The sequence below is a fragment of the Empidonax traillii genome, unplaced genomic scaffold (genome assembly GCF_003031625.1).
Source record: "Empidonax traillii isolate 1590-97213 ecotype Southwest subspecies unplaced genomic scaffold, ASM303162v1 scaffold35:size4298261, whole genome shotgun sequence".
Classification (NCBI taxonomy): domain Eukaryota; kingdom Metazoa; phylum Chordata; class Aves; order Passeriformes; family Tyrannidae; genus Empidonax; species Empidonax traillii.
This window is the reverse complement of record NW_020955228.1, coordinates 1,346,545-1,361,607: the sequence shown is the minus strand read 5'-3', so window position 1 is coordinate 1,361,607 and position 15,063 is coordinate 1,346,545. Positions and strand designations below refer to the sequence as shown.

The window sequence follows — 15,063 nt, the reverse complement described above, 5'->3', positions numbered from 1 at the left end:
GGTCAATCTTTTCAAAGCCTATAATATAATCATTCAGGGATAGTCATAAAATGCCTGAGGCAGTCAGGCCTCCCTTTAACTGCTGCTAATAGCAAAGAGCCTAAGTCTTGTTTATCAAGTAGTACAGTAATTGTATTTCAAAATAAAAGGTAGCCTTTCTGATGAGTATAATCTTAAAATAAAATGTGGCAATCTAAGCACAGCAAGTCAAAGTGTTCAGTGTGTATTTATTTAAGCACATCCTGAGAAAAAGGTTGTGGTTTGACCATTTGGGAATAACTATTGATGAACCTTGTTCCTTTGTGAGCCAGCTTATATTCTGAGTTTCAAAAGCTTTTTTTGATTATGAAGTCTTTGATTATAGATATTTGGCTAATATAGATAGTAGCAACTTTTTTCCCCTAAATCTACTATCTGATCATTTGATTAGATATAGCATATACGAATTCATATTTATGTATAACAGGATGAGCCTTTTAAGGGACCCCCTCTAAGCAATGTGTTTAGTTTGAAACAACTGGAGATTATGGTAGACATAAGTAATGTAGATGGTAGTTAATGGATGGGAGAGAGAGGTACCTTTGGTGGGTGAGTGATCTCAGTTAACAAAGATGTTCACACATCAGAGTGAATTGCTTTGGCAGGTTGTGTGAAATACAGACAACTAACCCAAACTGCAGACCTAATGTGGCTAATATTAAGGGATAGGAAATTGTTTATAAAAGTCATCCCACTTCTCTGTGTTTCTCTTTATTCTACTGTGGCTGTTATTTCAGATACTTACAAATACATCAAATGCTCAAGATATGGGAACGTATTGAAATTGTGTATTGGTACAATGATATTTCCTTTTTGTTTAGAAACTGGAGAGGTGTATTGGGTTAATTTCCATTTAATGTGTTGAATAAACAGGAAAAAACAGGTGGTCTGGTTCAGGATTCAAGCTACTGCCAGTTGTTTGTGAGTATTAACACCAGAAAACATTTTTTAAAAGTCATTCATTTTTTGTTTTAACAAGGCTGCTTACAACAAAAAGAATTAGTTCAGCCACATTTGAATTAAGGAATAGTGCAAAAAAAATACATCTAATGACACTTGAAAAGGAAATCAATAAAAAATACACTCAGGAATCAAAGCTGATGTTTTTTTCAGAAAAATTGCTGTACTGATTGTCATGAAGTATGTTGATGTCACTGTCACTATGACAACATTGTGACAAGAACTAGACACACTAGGCTACCTTGTAAAAAGATTTTTCATCTCTTTTTTTGTATAAAAACTAATAGAAATGAGAACCTCTCCCCTAGCACAAGGTTTCATTTAGGGTGAGATGATTTGTTTTAGGCATTGAATCCAGGTTTTGTGATCAAGTGACAAGATAGCTTTTCAAGACAGGTAAGAGCAACACATTCAAATACAATATGCTTTTACTTTTCATCTAGTAAAAACAAGAAGAAAAAAATTTGCATTATCTGAAATACAAACATTTGTATGTAGAAAACTTTTGAGAAATTTTGACATATTTCTCAAAAGTATTGCAGGACTTTATGTCTGAGGATGTAAGAAGCATTTGGAAGTAGAGTGTGTATGATGTAACTTTTAAGAGGATGGGGCTATTTTCCATATATGATTCTTTCTGTCCTTTTAATTAAAATGATCTCTCCATCTTTATCTATTTTTGGTTCTGTGTTATTTTAATTAAGCCACAGAATCCATTGTGTACTACATTTCTTTCTTATTTTTTTAACCATATTTTACTATTCATAGACCTTGTTCATTTTCTCCTTGTGTATTTTCTCCTTGTGTGCCTGATCTCTACTGACTCATAGATTTTAATGTTTGTGTTTTCCCACATAAGAGGTACTGCACTGGTGTCAATTGGTGTCACATAACTTCAGAAAACTGCAGTCTCTAGAAATACCACAATATTAACAATAAATATTTTCTGTGTTTGGTAATCTACACATTACTTTCTGTTGAAAATGTGTTCATTAACCATATGCTGCTTTTTTTTTCCTTTTTCTTTTTTTTTTTTTTTTTTTTTTTTTTTTAAATTTATTAACTGTTTAGAAGCAGAGCACCAAAAGTGTATCAGCATGGAAATACACCTAGATAAATTTTTCCCAGAGGTATTTGAATTCCTAGTAAATCCTAAGTGGACCAAAAACTCCTATGGGGAATCCTTTGCATGTTTGCTTTGCTGTCTTTTAACTGTGCAAGCTGAGCAGATTTATTAAGCTCTGGTTCTCTTGATAGTGATTTCAGTTAAAAAATTTTACTGGTGTTGATTTCTAAACATGCCGAAATATAGTTATCTTAAAGCGGTCATTACTTCCAAAGAGAATTTTAGTCATTTATCAAATACAGCATTCAGACATGATGATGATGATTTATAAGTTTCTATGATGATTTATAAGTTTCCTTTTTACATTAATATATTGTTCTGTTCTTTAATTATTCACCAAGTGAGATTTATTTAATTAAAAAACTGGATAAACGAAAAAGTTATTATTTAGCTATTATATTTTGCTGAGAAATAACTAAAAAACACAATGTTGAGGCAAGACTTATGCACATAGAGTTTGAGGACAGGCTTAAGTATTCAGGAGTTTAAAAGCAATCCCATCTGAGGGGAAAAACTATAGAGTAACAGCAGTAGTCATTGCACCATTGGTGCTTAATATCAAGTTCTATCTTCTCTAAATATAGGCTTTGAAAATTGCGGTTATAATGTGGAGCCCAATGCACATTATCTTGAAAAACCAAACAAAACCAACCAATCTAACAAAAATTTCCCTCCTGTACACACATCAAAAAGGATGAGGTCCTGAGTGGCTTAGTTGCATTCTTCCCAGTCACTTAGGTGCATTGAAGTTTTCTCCATTGTAACTTGTTACATACTTACTTTAAAAGCATTTTAAGCTTGAATGAAACTTCTCTTGAACGTGTAGGTTGAAGAAATGTAAATTTTCACACCAAAATCACAATTAACAGTTAAATGGAGTCATATTAACATCCAACCTTTCTATAAAGGGAAAACATACCAAGGTATATGGTGTGGTCTTTTGTCTCTCTTTCACTCTGTACCATGTCAGATCCTCTAAAGATGTCTATTTAGAAGTGAATTACAAGAAAACTCTTCCTTTTCCTCTTTCCAAATGCACTCAATGCTCATCTTTTGCTGAAAGATCTTACCCTTAAGATTAGAAAGTGAGTAATTGCTCTGTGAATGAATCCTAGGCAGAGGTGAGATAGGAAGACACCAGGGCATTAGACTGCAAGAGATGGCTTTTTCCATAGAGGAACCTGGGTTAAAAACTGGCTGGATGGCAGGGCCCAAAGAGTGGTGGTGAATGGTGCCACATCACTAGTGGGGTTCCCCAGGGCTGAGTATTGCGCTCAGTTCTGTTCAATATCTCTATTGATGACCTCGATGAGTAAGTTCAAAGATGACACCAGGTTGGGTGGGAGTGGTAATCCGCTGGAGAGCAGTAGGGCTCTTCAGAGGGACCTGGACAGGCTGGATCAATTGGCTGAGGTCAATTGTATGAGATTCAACAAGGCCAAGTGTCAGATCCTGCACCAGGATCACGACAACCCCATGTGGTACTACGGGACTGGGGAAGAGTGGGTGGAAAACAGCCCAGTGAAAGAGGACCTGGGAATGCTGATCAACAGCTGATGAAACATGAGCCACCTATGTGCTCAGGTGGCCAAGGCCAATGGCATCCAGGCTTGTATCAAAAATAGTGTGGGGCCAGCAGGACCAGAGAAGTGATTGCCCCTCTATCCTCAGCACTGGTGAGGCCACATCTGGAGTACTGTGTCCAGTTCTTGACCCTTCACTCAAAGAAAGATATCGAGGTGCTGGAGTGAGTCCAGAGATGGCCAATGAAGCTGGTGAAGGATCTAGAGAGGTGATGGAGTCACCATCCCTGAAAGTGTAAAAGAAATGACTGGACTTGGCATTTAGTGCCACGTAGGTCTACCTGACACAAGGTGGTGATCAGTCAAAGGTTAGACTCAATGATCTTAGAGATCTTTTCCAACCTAAATGATTCTGTGGTTCTGTAAAAAACCTGCTGTAGGCAGCAGAAGCTGGGGGGTTTGTTGGCCAGGGCAAAGAGACTGCTCCCTCTGATAGCATAGGTTGCCACCTTCTCTGGGCTTCCTTGCTGACTTCAGAAATGTACAAGTCCAATTTCCCTGGGCTCCATCCTAGCTACAGCCTGTTCCTTTTCAACCCTGTTCAAGTCTCAGCCTTGTGTCCTTTGCACAAGAAAATTTAGTTTTGATCATACTGTTGAGAAACCCAGACCTGGAACTATTAGTCCATGATTTTACTTCTTATGGAGGTTAGTTTAACTCCTAATGTTGCTTTATGATATAAAGTTTGACAAATCACATCTTGTTGCTGCAGCCAGGCAGTGGGATTGAGACCTTATTGTTAAAATTTAAATGCTTTCTTAAAACTTGCTTCATTATCTGACTATTAAAAAGATAATTTATTAGCTTTGTCATGATCAATAAAATCGAGAAAATAATGTATTTTATGTGCAAGTATAAATTCTGATTTTTGAAAAACTTAGAGAATTAGTTACCTTAGTGAAATTACTGTGTTATGTGCATCTCAGATTTAAATGCCTGGTTTAAATGCTATTAGTGCTTATAAGATTTTTATGGTTTTGATACTGGAACCTTCAGTACTTTAGAAGAGAATAAATATTTGCAAAAAAAAAATTATATGAAAAGTAGGAAACCCCAGCATTTTCAGACCCAGGTTTAACCAAATAAACCTATCAATTTATAGTAGCATAAGCAGTAACCTGTTTCAGAAAATCTAAAACCAAGTTGTAGTCAGTACTCACTCAGATGTATTTTATGGCTGCATATTATAGTTTCTTAATAAAAAATATTCCCTAAACAGCACAGAAAGGATTAATAATCAGACTAATTATTATTAGTTGTTATGTGCTTTTAGAATATAACACAGATGTGAAACTAATTCCTTCATTAGTGTTTGAATTTAAGATGATTTTGCATTGTTTAAAATAAAGGCATTCTCCATTCCTTTAGTTCTTCCAGGGATGCCATTCTGTAGAGTTCTAAATAAGTAAAACCACAATAATAAATTTTTTTTTTTTTTTAGCTTTAAGCTATAAACTGAGAGCTTAAGGGGGTTTGGTTTTGGTGTTGGTGTGGTTTGGTTTGGGGTTTTTTTGTTCTACATGGAATATTACAAATCTTTTAAAATACTGCCATCTTCATTTCAGAAACTTTTTTGAAATTTTTCAAGTTTCTAAAATTTATTATGACTCTTACATGAAAATATCTACTCTATGACCACCACATTCTTTACAGAAAGACAAACTGGAATCCTCAGCAGAGCAAGAATAATGATAGGTTTGAAAAATTTGACTATGAAAATTTTAAGAAACACTCTTCTGTAAAATAAAGGTTATTATTTAAATATCATGGTGGTTACATGCTTTTTTCATTATGAGACAAAATAATCTATTTTGCAATAAAGAAAGGTATTGAGAAAACTTCTTAACTCTTAGGACAAAAAAAATGGAAATGTAGAATCTCTCATTGGGAATTTTGCTAGACCACTAGCTGTTATGGGAGCCAGAGTTTGTAAAAGATTTGGAACAAACATAGGGTTAGGTTGCATATTTTCAAAATCACATTAAGAGGTATAAATCTGTAAAACAGCATAATTCTGAACAACACCACTCTAAGAGTAAGCATTTTTACCTGCTGAGTATATTCTGAATGGTAGTTTGTGTTCCACTCAGAACAGATGATTTACTGCTTTTAATCATGTAAATGAACACACATGAGGGAATGACACTGATTCCATTATTTCTTTAACTCTTTAGGGGAAACAGTGAATCCCTAAATATATGCAAAACCACTAGCAAAGTTTTAAGCAAAGACATCATGCAGATTCTGTAGGTGCTGTTGCAAGTAGTGATATGCATGCTATGAAGAAATCAGTCTGAGCATCAGGATAGTGAGTGGGGGTTTTCTGTTGGGTTTTTGGGGTGTTGGTTGGGGGTTTTGTTTATTTATTTAGTGTGTTTGGTTTTTTTTGTTGAGGAGCTTGGAATATTTAAACTTTCATATCAAATGTATCTCACTGACTGTGAATTACTTAAATATGTATTTTTCCTTGACTATTTTTATACTTACTGATGCTAAGGGATTATTTAGAATAACAGTTTTACTTTTTAAAGAGTTTAATTTTTTATAGTAGCAACTTCAATTTTAAATTAATCGCATTTTGGCATTACCTCAGATCAATCCTCACATAACAATCATCCATCCACAAAGGGGAAATTGCAAGTTCCCTTCAGATTGCTTTTAATACTCTTCCATGATTGCCTCTTCAAAAATAAATGGGAAGATGATCCTCTATTTCAATTTCCCTCTCAGCTCTGGAGTAGATTCTTTTAACGTGTTGGATTCTTCATACAAATCTGCACCTTTTTAGAGAAGTAGTTGAGAAAGGAATGTGACTATGTTTCTTTTACAGATGGCAGATTTGCTTCAAGTGTTCTAGTCCTCTGAAATAGTTGAGTGGCTAAAAGGAAAAGTATTTTTTCCTCATGTTAGTATTTTCTATTTCGATCTGACATCTCCTCTGTGATGAGATGGAGGAAAGTAAAACTGAGCATTTTTATTATGAATACTATGTTTCAATGAAACCTGTAGAATGTGTAATGGAAAACCTGAAAAATCAGAAATAATGGATACATTTTCTGTTGTTCTGGTTACCAGCGAAGGCCTTGGTGGCACAAATGTTGTATGCTTTTTGTGCTGCAGGAACATTGAGGCTGCTGCTGCATGCTGGGCAGCACATATATATGCGATCAAGTAAAGGATCCCAATGAACTTTGCACTTAATCAGAATGCAGACACATATTGTTGCTAAAAATTGTTTCCTTATAAGGGAAGAATTATTATTCCAGATATTGATGCATTAGTAATTACTGGAAGGTCTGAAAAAATGGGCAATATTTATATTAGTGAACTGCTTCTCTGCTTTGTACAGTTCATTTATTGCTTCTGACTCAAAACCTGTAAAACGTTGTCATTGCAAGGATTAGTTAAGGTTTGAGATAATGTTGAACACTTTCACTGTGTATCTGCTCCTCAGCCCTTTTGGTGTGGTAGCATTTGTGTGTGTACAGCCTCATCCAGAGTGTAGGCATCTTAATGGTTTGTCTTGCCAGGGCTGTTTGTCAAGGGTGTGAAAAAGTTTCTCAGTCAGATTTGAATAATTATTTCTGTAGCACAGTATTTTTTGTATATAAGTCACATCACCCAATCTCCTTTCTTCAGAGAAAAGATACAGGTAACATCAGTAATACTGACAATAGATATAAAGGCATTAAGAAATAAAGAAAACAAGCCCTTTTATTGTTTGAATAATCTTCTTATTCCTCTCATCTCAGTGCATATAGGCAGCAACTTTTCCCAAATATTTGTGTCTCCTCCAAATCTAAAAAATAATGATTGATGTATGCTATATTGCTACTGATGAATCAGTGCAAATATGCCATATGTAATTTGACATGACATAGGTCAGAATCTGATTAAGAGCCTTTCCACAACTCAGTCCTGCCAACACTGGCTTCTTGATACTATTGTCTTATTAGAGATGTGTACTTATAAGGGGTACTTTAACCCAGTATGTATCTCACTTTAAGAAAGTTGTGAGATCAATATAATTTTTAAATAACAGCGTTGAAAAATATATTTTGAAGTAGACTGTCTTTTGAAAATTTGTGAGAACTTAAAATGTATATGGTGTTTTGCATGTTTAAAGCCCTGTGTAAGCACTAATTAGATTTTCACCTCTAGCTTGTAGCTAAACATCATACCAATTTTATGACCTGGAAAACTGGGAGAGCAAAAATTAACAGTGTAGTGAAAGGCCCAAAGCAGATGTGAAACATTCCAGATAAGATTTTAGGAAATGTACTCCCAAAGCTATCAACAGCCATATAGGGTGAGCTGACTCTTAGATTAAAATTTTGACCATAGTCTTGCTATAAAAGAATTAAAGTAGGAATAGGTATAAAATATTTAGCATTTATGTTATTTTAAAGGGAACATTTATAATGTATTTTATGTTGTCAGTAATGTGGGTTTTTTACTTGGGTAATTTGGATGGGGGGGGGTTCTGTTTATTGAAATACTATAATTTCACTAGTTTCATCAATGACTTCTTTTGATAACAAATAAATAATGGGAAACTATGTTTGCTGCACTACCTATCAGGTTTTCTTCTTAAGTAGATACAAAGGTTTTTGGATAGCCTAATTGCAGTAAAGGTGAATTAAATTTTTTATTAACTTTATGAATTAACTTTGAGGGATTTTTGCTTAAAAATGAGCTTGCTAGCCAGGTAGGCTACTAGAACTTGTCTCATGTTCAGTCCTCTTTATATTTATCAATTTCTGTGAATTGCTAAGGAGAATTTTTTATAACAGAAACTACATGAAATTTTTTTCATTTTTTTTATGTGTGAAAACATTCTCACAGCATTGTTGCAGAAATAAGCCATAATTTTGCTGACTTTTTTTTTCTTTTTAATTAATAGAAAGTTTTTTCAGCTGAGTTTCCATGGAGTCTTTGTTGTTTTTCTTTCTGAAGTTTTCTTACATAGAATACATTTCTATTGTGCTGCATTTCAGCTTAGTTATCTCAAAACAAGAATCTGGGAATTACTGAACAATGCACAAGTAAATTATTAAATTACCTTGTTGCTAATAGCAGACCTATTATGAGCACATTTTATTTGCTTTCCATATTAAACATACTATATCAGGAACTAGGGGTATCCACACTGTGGTCAATAATGGATGACTCAATTTATGATCTATCAGGTTGCAACATACCCCACCCATGGTCAGTCCTTTCCCTCTCACAGGAGCACATTGTTAGTCTTTCTCACCCTGTATTACAGCTGGAGCTGTTGTCAGTCTCTTAACTATGTAACTAGATACATATTTTCTATAATTTATGCTATTTATATGCACATGTGAAAATCATGTTGTAATACACTCAATTATCTTACATATTTAAGTGCATTTACTTAATATTAGTGTATTTTAAATGTCATGCTAAATAAACACCTGGATTCTTAATGCAGGTGTCTAGGAATTACATGCTCAATATTTCCAGTTTTTCCTATGTTTAATTACAGTTGATGTATGAAATTACTGAGAAGAGTTAATCTTTGCCATTTTCCCATAAGATTTACATTATGTTGTGGTCCTGACTCTGTTCGTTGTAACAAAGCAGTTCATCACAACAACTCCTACAAAAAATGGGTAATTTTTTCCTGTATGCAATCTGTGCAAAAAGAACTTATAAGATATAGTGAAATACTTTAAAGTCTTTATTTGGAACCTGTAAATACTGATAACTTCTGATCTGGTTCTGCATCTCTCCTGCTTGTTGTGGGGATTACTGCTGGAAGGTTTCCCGACCTTTTAGGTGGGTACCACACAGGGTAAAATCTTCATAAAGATTTGGGCTACCCATAACATAATCAATATATGTTCTCTGAAACTGTTATGAGAACTCTGCACTGTTAGACAAAAATCCCAGCAACAAAGTAAAAATAAAAGTGGAAGATTTTAGCCACAGCTTGCATAGAAAGAAAACCAAGTTTGTCGTTGCAGATTATAAGAACCCACAAAGATAAGTTACAGAATAAGATGTGGTACATGGTGACTTTCAGGTCATGTTGGTGTTTTCTTCATAAAAAGAAGCCTTAGGACTTGCCTGATGCTCTGAGACACAGAGAAAAAAAAAAAAAAAAAGGAAGCTCTGATACGAAACAAATGCTTCATGACATTTTATTTTGAAGGCTCAAAAATCAAGGTAAAGGAAATTGAGATGTTGATTTGTGCAAAATAGTGTATAATTTTTTGGTGCAGTTTGCTTTTACAATTTCTTATGCACAAAATAAATAAAAAAAAAGGTGAAAATAGTATCAAATGGAAGAACATAAAGGAAAAAAAAAGAACTTAATCACATATTTGAGAATGAGGCTGATGAGGTTTCATTAACCCTGATACAATGTCCCAATTTAAATGGGACAAGGGTCTTTTGCTGAGGATGGATTAGGAGGAAAAGACCCAGACTTCTTTTTCTAAGCAATTATAAATCCAAAATTAAGAGGCTCCGATTGAAGGAAAACAAATTATGGAAAAGGGAAAAAAAAAAAAACAGCCCTTTATTAAAAGGTACGTGTGTATTAACAGGAACACGAAAAAAACCCAAGTAAAACAACCAAGCAATATTCCTATACCCACCAATAATCCCCTTCAAGAACAAAACCGATAAACCAGCAAAAGGGAAATTAAATAGTTCAATTTTTAGCACCCTTTGGTGCAGTTCCAGCCACAGTCAGCAGGGGCGCCGTCGGGTCACTGGAGATACAAAATTTGTAAAGTCCTGTACCATTCACCAGGTGGCGCTGTTGGATCACTGGAGGAGTAGAACTTGTAATGTCCAGTGCCCGTCACCAGGCGGCGCTGTGAGATCCTTGGCTGCCGCCGGGTGGGGGTGGGGGGAAGAAGGGGAAGGAAAAAACAACAGCAATAAAACAGAAAGTTCTCCCAGTGGAAGAAAACTCACGAACTTCAGCTGATTAGGGTCCATTGTAAGCAGGGCCTGCAGCCAGCAACAGCTAAGCCGAGAGTAGCAGCAAAAACTCCCCTCCGACAGGGAAGAGACAAAGAAACCCGGCAGTGTCTGCAGCCCACAGCAGCTCCCCTTCGGGCTGAGAGACTGAGCTGACCCCCAGCCTCTCCTCCCCACCTCCTTCCAGCCACACACCAGTAGCCCTCCCCCCTAACTCCTCCCCCTTCGTTGCTAGGAGACTAATCTCTCGGCCATCAGTACACCAGGCCGATTCTTTTGTTCACCTAATGGCCCATTCACAGGGCACACATGGCAAGGGGAAAGGAAAGAAAAAATTCCTTGCTTACATCAGAACTATGACATACAAAAAAAAAATTTGAATGGCTGACACTCAAATAGCACAAATTCTAAATGCCAGTATAACAGTGGAAATTTTTAGTAGATAAGACCCTGCTGTATTTGGATTGCATGGCCATGTTTTGGTAGCAGGGGGCTAGACAGGTGGCTTCTGTGAGAAAGCTGCTAGAAACGCCTGCCCTAGGTATTACTGTATATTTTTATTTCTACCTTTGCCCTAACAATTTTTAAAATCTTAGGAATATGAATATAAATTTTATATATACAATAAATCCCTTGAGGATACTGACCACTGAGGGATATTCCAGTTATGTGTTAATTTTTAGAAGTAATAAATAGTTCAATCATTTTAGAAGCCTGTTGTTATTTATTAGACTTAAAGAAATCTTTGTTTTTCTGTAGGAATGATGGTTGTGAAAGAATGTTGTAGGAATCTCTGAAACTTAAGTAAATATAAATATAAGCTTTAGTTATGGACTATAAAGTTCATGAAAATATAAATCCTTCAATGTGATGAATTCTGATTATAAAGCATATGCATAAAAATTAAAATATCTTCATATAACATATGGGCTCTTCAGTAAACATAGGATCTTGAAGGTGATGATAAAACCACAAAATTGACAAAATGTCGATCATCTACAAGGAAAAGTAAAATAAATCTGATTGACTTACATAAGATTATATTTTAGCGATCGCTAAAATCTTCAGGAGTTTTTGTTTCAAAAAATTAATAAAAGGAAGAGCATGCTTGCTTTATTTTATTTTTACTTAGGAGCTTATGTTGGTCAAATAGTCATTGAGGTAAACAATAGTAAAAATAAACCTCAAAAAACCCCTTTAATTTACAGAGAAAGAAAAACAGGCAACATCCTCCTTCACAGTTGGTTTTTGTAATATATTCAGGTGTTGCTGTCTGTCAACATGAACAGTTAACATCTTGACAGCTAAAATCATGAAGCATAGAAAAATTAAAGTAAGCAAAACTTGAGTAAACTTCAGAAAACGGTATTTATCATAGGCACAGCTGTCAGATCCAGTCAGTTGTTTTCCCTCATATGTTTGGCATTGATATTAATTTAAGTATGACAAAATATGTGGATTGATGTAAACAGCCTGGATTCTGCACAGTGTTCAATTTGTAAATCTTGTTGATGTTCTAGGCCTGCTACCTACAATTTTAACCAGTATGAACCATGGATATAATATTAAATGTCCAGCAGTACAAAAGAGAAAAAAAAAAAAAAAAAAAAAAAAAAAAAAAAAAAGAAAAACCCCACAGGTTTTAAGCAAGGATATGTTGATGCTCAGTGAATCCATCTCTTGGAAAAGAATTGAAAATGTTTACCTATTTTTGCGGCACTACTTTTGCAGAGAATCAGCTGGTGGTGGCATAGTGGGTGGCCTACCTTTAATCAAAGTGGTTTTTGTGGTCTTCTCTTCCTTGGGAAAGTTAGTTTTCTTAATGCTAAGCTGCTGTGAAAGACTGAAGAGTTAAACCCTCCTTATGTATTTTTTTGGCTGAGTGTTGTAAAGTAACTTGGTCAAGGCCAGAGCATGCTCAGTACATCTCTAAGGGGCTTAACTGCATAATGTTTAGATCCTAAACAGCGCTAGGCTGATGCCAATGGAGATAATAAGCTCCTAAAAGGCAGTAATATGACTTGAAGTGCTTAAGGAAATAACCCTCCTAGCTTCCGCTATGTGAAGGTGCAATGGACACAACTAAAATACCAGAAATTCTGTTTAAGGAGCTCCTTTCCTGCAAGGGTTATCAAACGTGATACGGCTTGAGCAGAGAGTCTGGGGAGTCTCCCTCTTTGCAGACAGCCAAAACCTCACTGGGCACAGCCTTGAGCAATCTGTTGTAGCTTACTGAGATTTGAGCAGGATGCTGAGCTAGATGATCTCCAGAGGTGCAGAGGTGCCTCCCTGTATCAGCCACCCTGTGATTCTGTTTTTTGGGGTCACCTTATGCTCCTAGAGTAAACAGAATTGCAAATTTTACCATATACAAAGAGTAAGAAACACTTCTTTCTAAGAAGAATTTCAGATCTGCCACAGTTGTATTTTAGGTGATATTTTAAATAATCAATTGTTAATTGATTGATTAATTAATCAATTAATCAATTATATTGACATCATTAATCAATTATTATGTGATTAATTATTAATCAATCATGTGAGAATTTTAATCAAATTATTTATTCAAAGACAAATTCTGTAAATTAGAAAAGGGAAAACATAAGGTTACAGGGAGAAAGACTGCAGAATCTTAGTCATATTTAGAGTTGGCTTTACATATTTTATTCTTCTTCAAGGCATAGATGTAATGGTTTCTTATAACAGGTAATCCAAAACATTATCTACAAAATTTTCTTACAGTATTTCAATTAAAAAAACCCTCTAGAAATATTCTGAAAATTTATCTTCAAAAACTTTAGGATGCAATAGAATTATATTAGAAGAGTATTGATTTCCAGAAAGGATATTGTTGAAGAACTGGAACAAGTTCAATATTTATATAGCATGTTCATATGGATAAATTAGACAAGATTCATCAATATTCTCTTAGGCTTTAAAGGTTTTTTACAAGCATAGCAAGCATAACAGATAGATTTGCAATAGTGTTGGTGCGTCAGTAGCTTTAACAAGTGAACTATTTCATTAAACACAAAGAGCTATGAAAAACAAACTGAAATTAGATTCACTATTCATCCTTTCATAGCACTGCATTCCACTTTTCTCCAAATATTGATGAGAGAAAATTAAAGGGCTCTAAGTCTAAATACTGTGTGTTAGCCACAGTAATATGCAGCCCTCTGGACCTGCACTCCATCTGCAGCTGAGGGATAAAAGGGTATAATAAATGAACAGGATTTTTTTCCCTCTGGAAATATGTTTTTAAGCTATTGCCAGTCAGCAAATAATAGTTTGCTTTGAATGTGCCTGGGACTTTTTAAACTTACACATTTACGTGTATGTATGTATACTCCAAATAAACAAAGGTGATAGTACTGTTTCTGGCGTACAGAGGAGCCTGGATGTACTCAGCACTAAACAGATATTGTAAAGTAAAAAAATGTTGTTCTTCTTTTTGATTTAAATATGCAATTGAGCAAGAAAAATGAACACTTGAACCTTCCTTTGAGTTCTTTAGGTGCGTGGAATTTAAGATGTCTGTCACTGAATTCAGTGTGGTTGAACCAGTTATTTTTCTAGTTGACAACTTTGGTTTAGCTGATAATTCTCTGAAACAAATGAAGTAGTCCCTGGAAAAAATGTGAAACATTCCAAATACATATCCCTTAGAAGAGGAGGAAAAGAATCTAAATAAATCATGCAATAGAGAAAATCATTACATTTTTTTTTTTCCCTAGAAATTAGGCTGTTTAAAACAGCTACATGTCCTGTAAGTGCAAGCAGAGTCAAACAAAGAAATTTCCTCAGAAGTTTTGTGTCAAAAAAAGAAAAAGAGAAGATGTACTCTTCGGCCTACTTTTTGGGTGTGGGATAGAGAGTTGCCATTCTCCAAATAGGGATGCTTTTCAGATAATTTAATTGTGTGTCCCCACAAAAGATGACCTCTGCATACTGAGGGTTATTTTAGAAAGAGGACTTATATCTGCCACAGCCCGGTACTTTAGACAGTAGGCAGGAGGATCTGCCTCTGCAAATCTTGGCAGCAAGCAGAGAGATGGACACAGTGAGTGCAGTCTGTTTAGTTGCACTTAGCAGTGTTAATGCTGCTGGCACTGGAGGATTAGGTTCCTGAACACCTATTGCAAGGAGGAATGGAGGGATTAAGGTTGGGAAAAGTTGTAACTTTTACTGGTTTTGTGACAGGTAAGAACTGTTCAAAGCAAGTGTGACATTGTTTCTTTCAATCTATTTTCTTCAGCTGGCTTTTGCCTCTGGGTCTCAGAATAGAGAAGCAGTAGCTCTCTGTAATATTTTGCTTTATGCTTTAAGAGCTTTAATCTTGCTGCTGGTACTTAATATTTTATACTCGATGCTAACTTCAGTTTGAGAAATACTAAA

At 35.2% G+C, this 15,063-nt stretch overlaps 1 protein-coding gene across 1 annotated transcript in view; it reads left to right on the top strand.

Annotated features, from left to right (window-relative positions):
- The first annotated feature begins 1,332 nt into the window (after positions 1–1,332).
- Positions 1,333–15,063, top strand: part of DGKB (diacylglycerol kinase beta) — a 383,794-nt gene continuing 370,063 nt past the window's right edge. The window contains exon 1 of the mRNA XM_027877896.1: positions 1,333–1,395. The gene's annotated coding sequence lies outside the window, so the exon portion shown is untranslated. The remainder of the gene's footprint in view (positions 1,396–15,063) is intronic.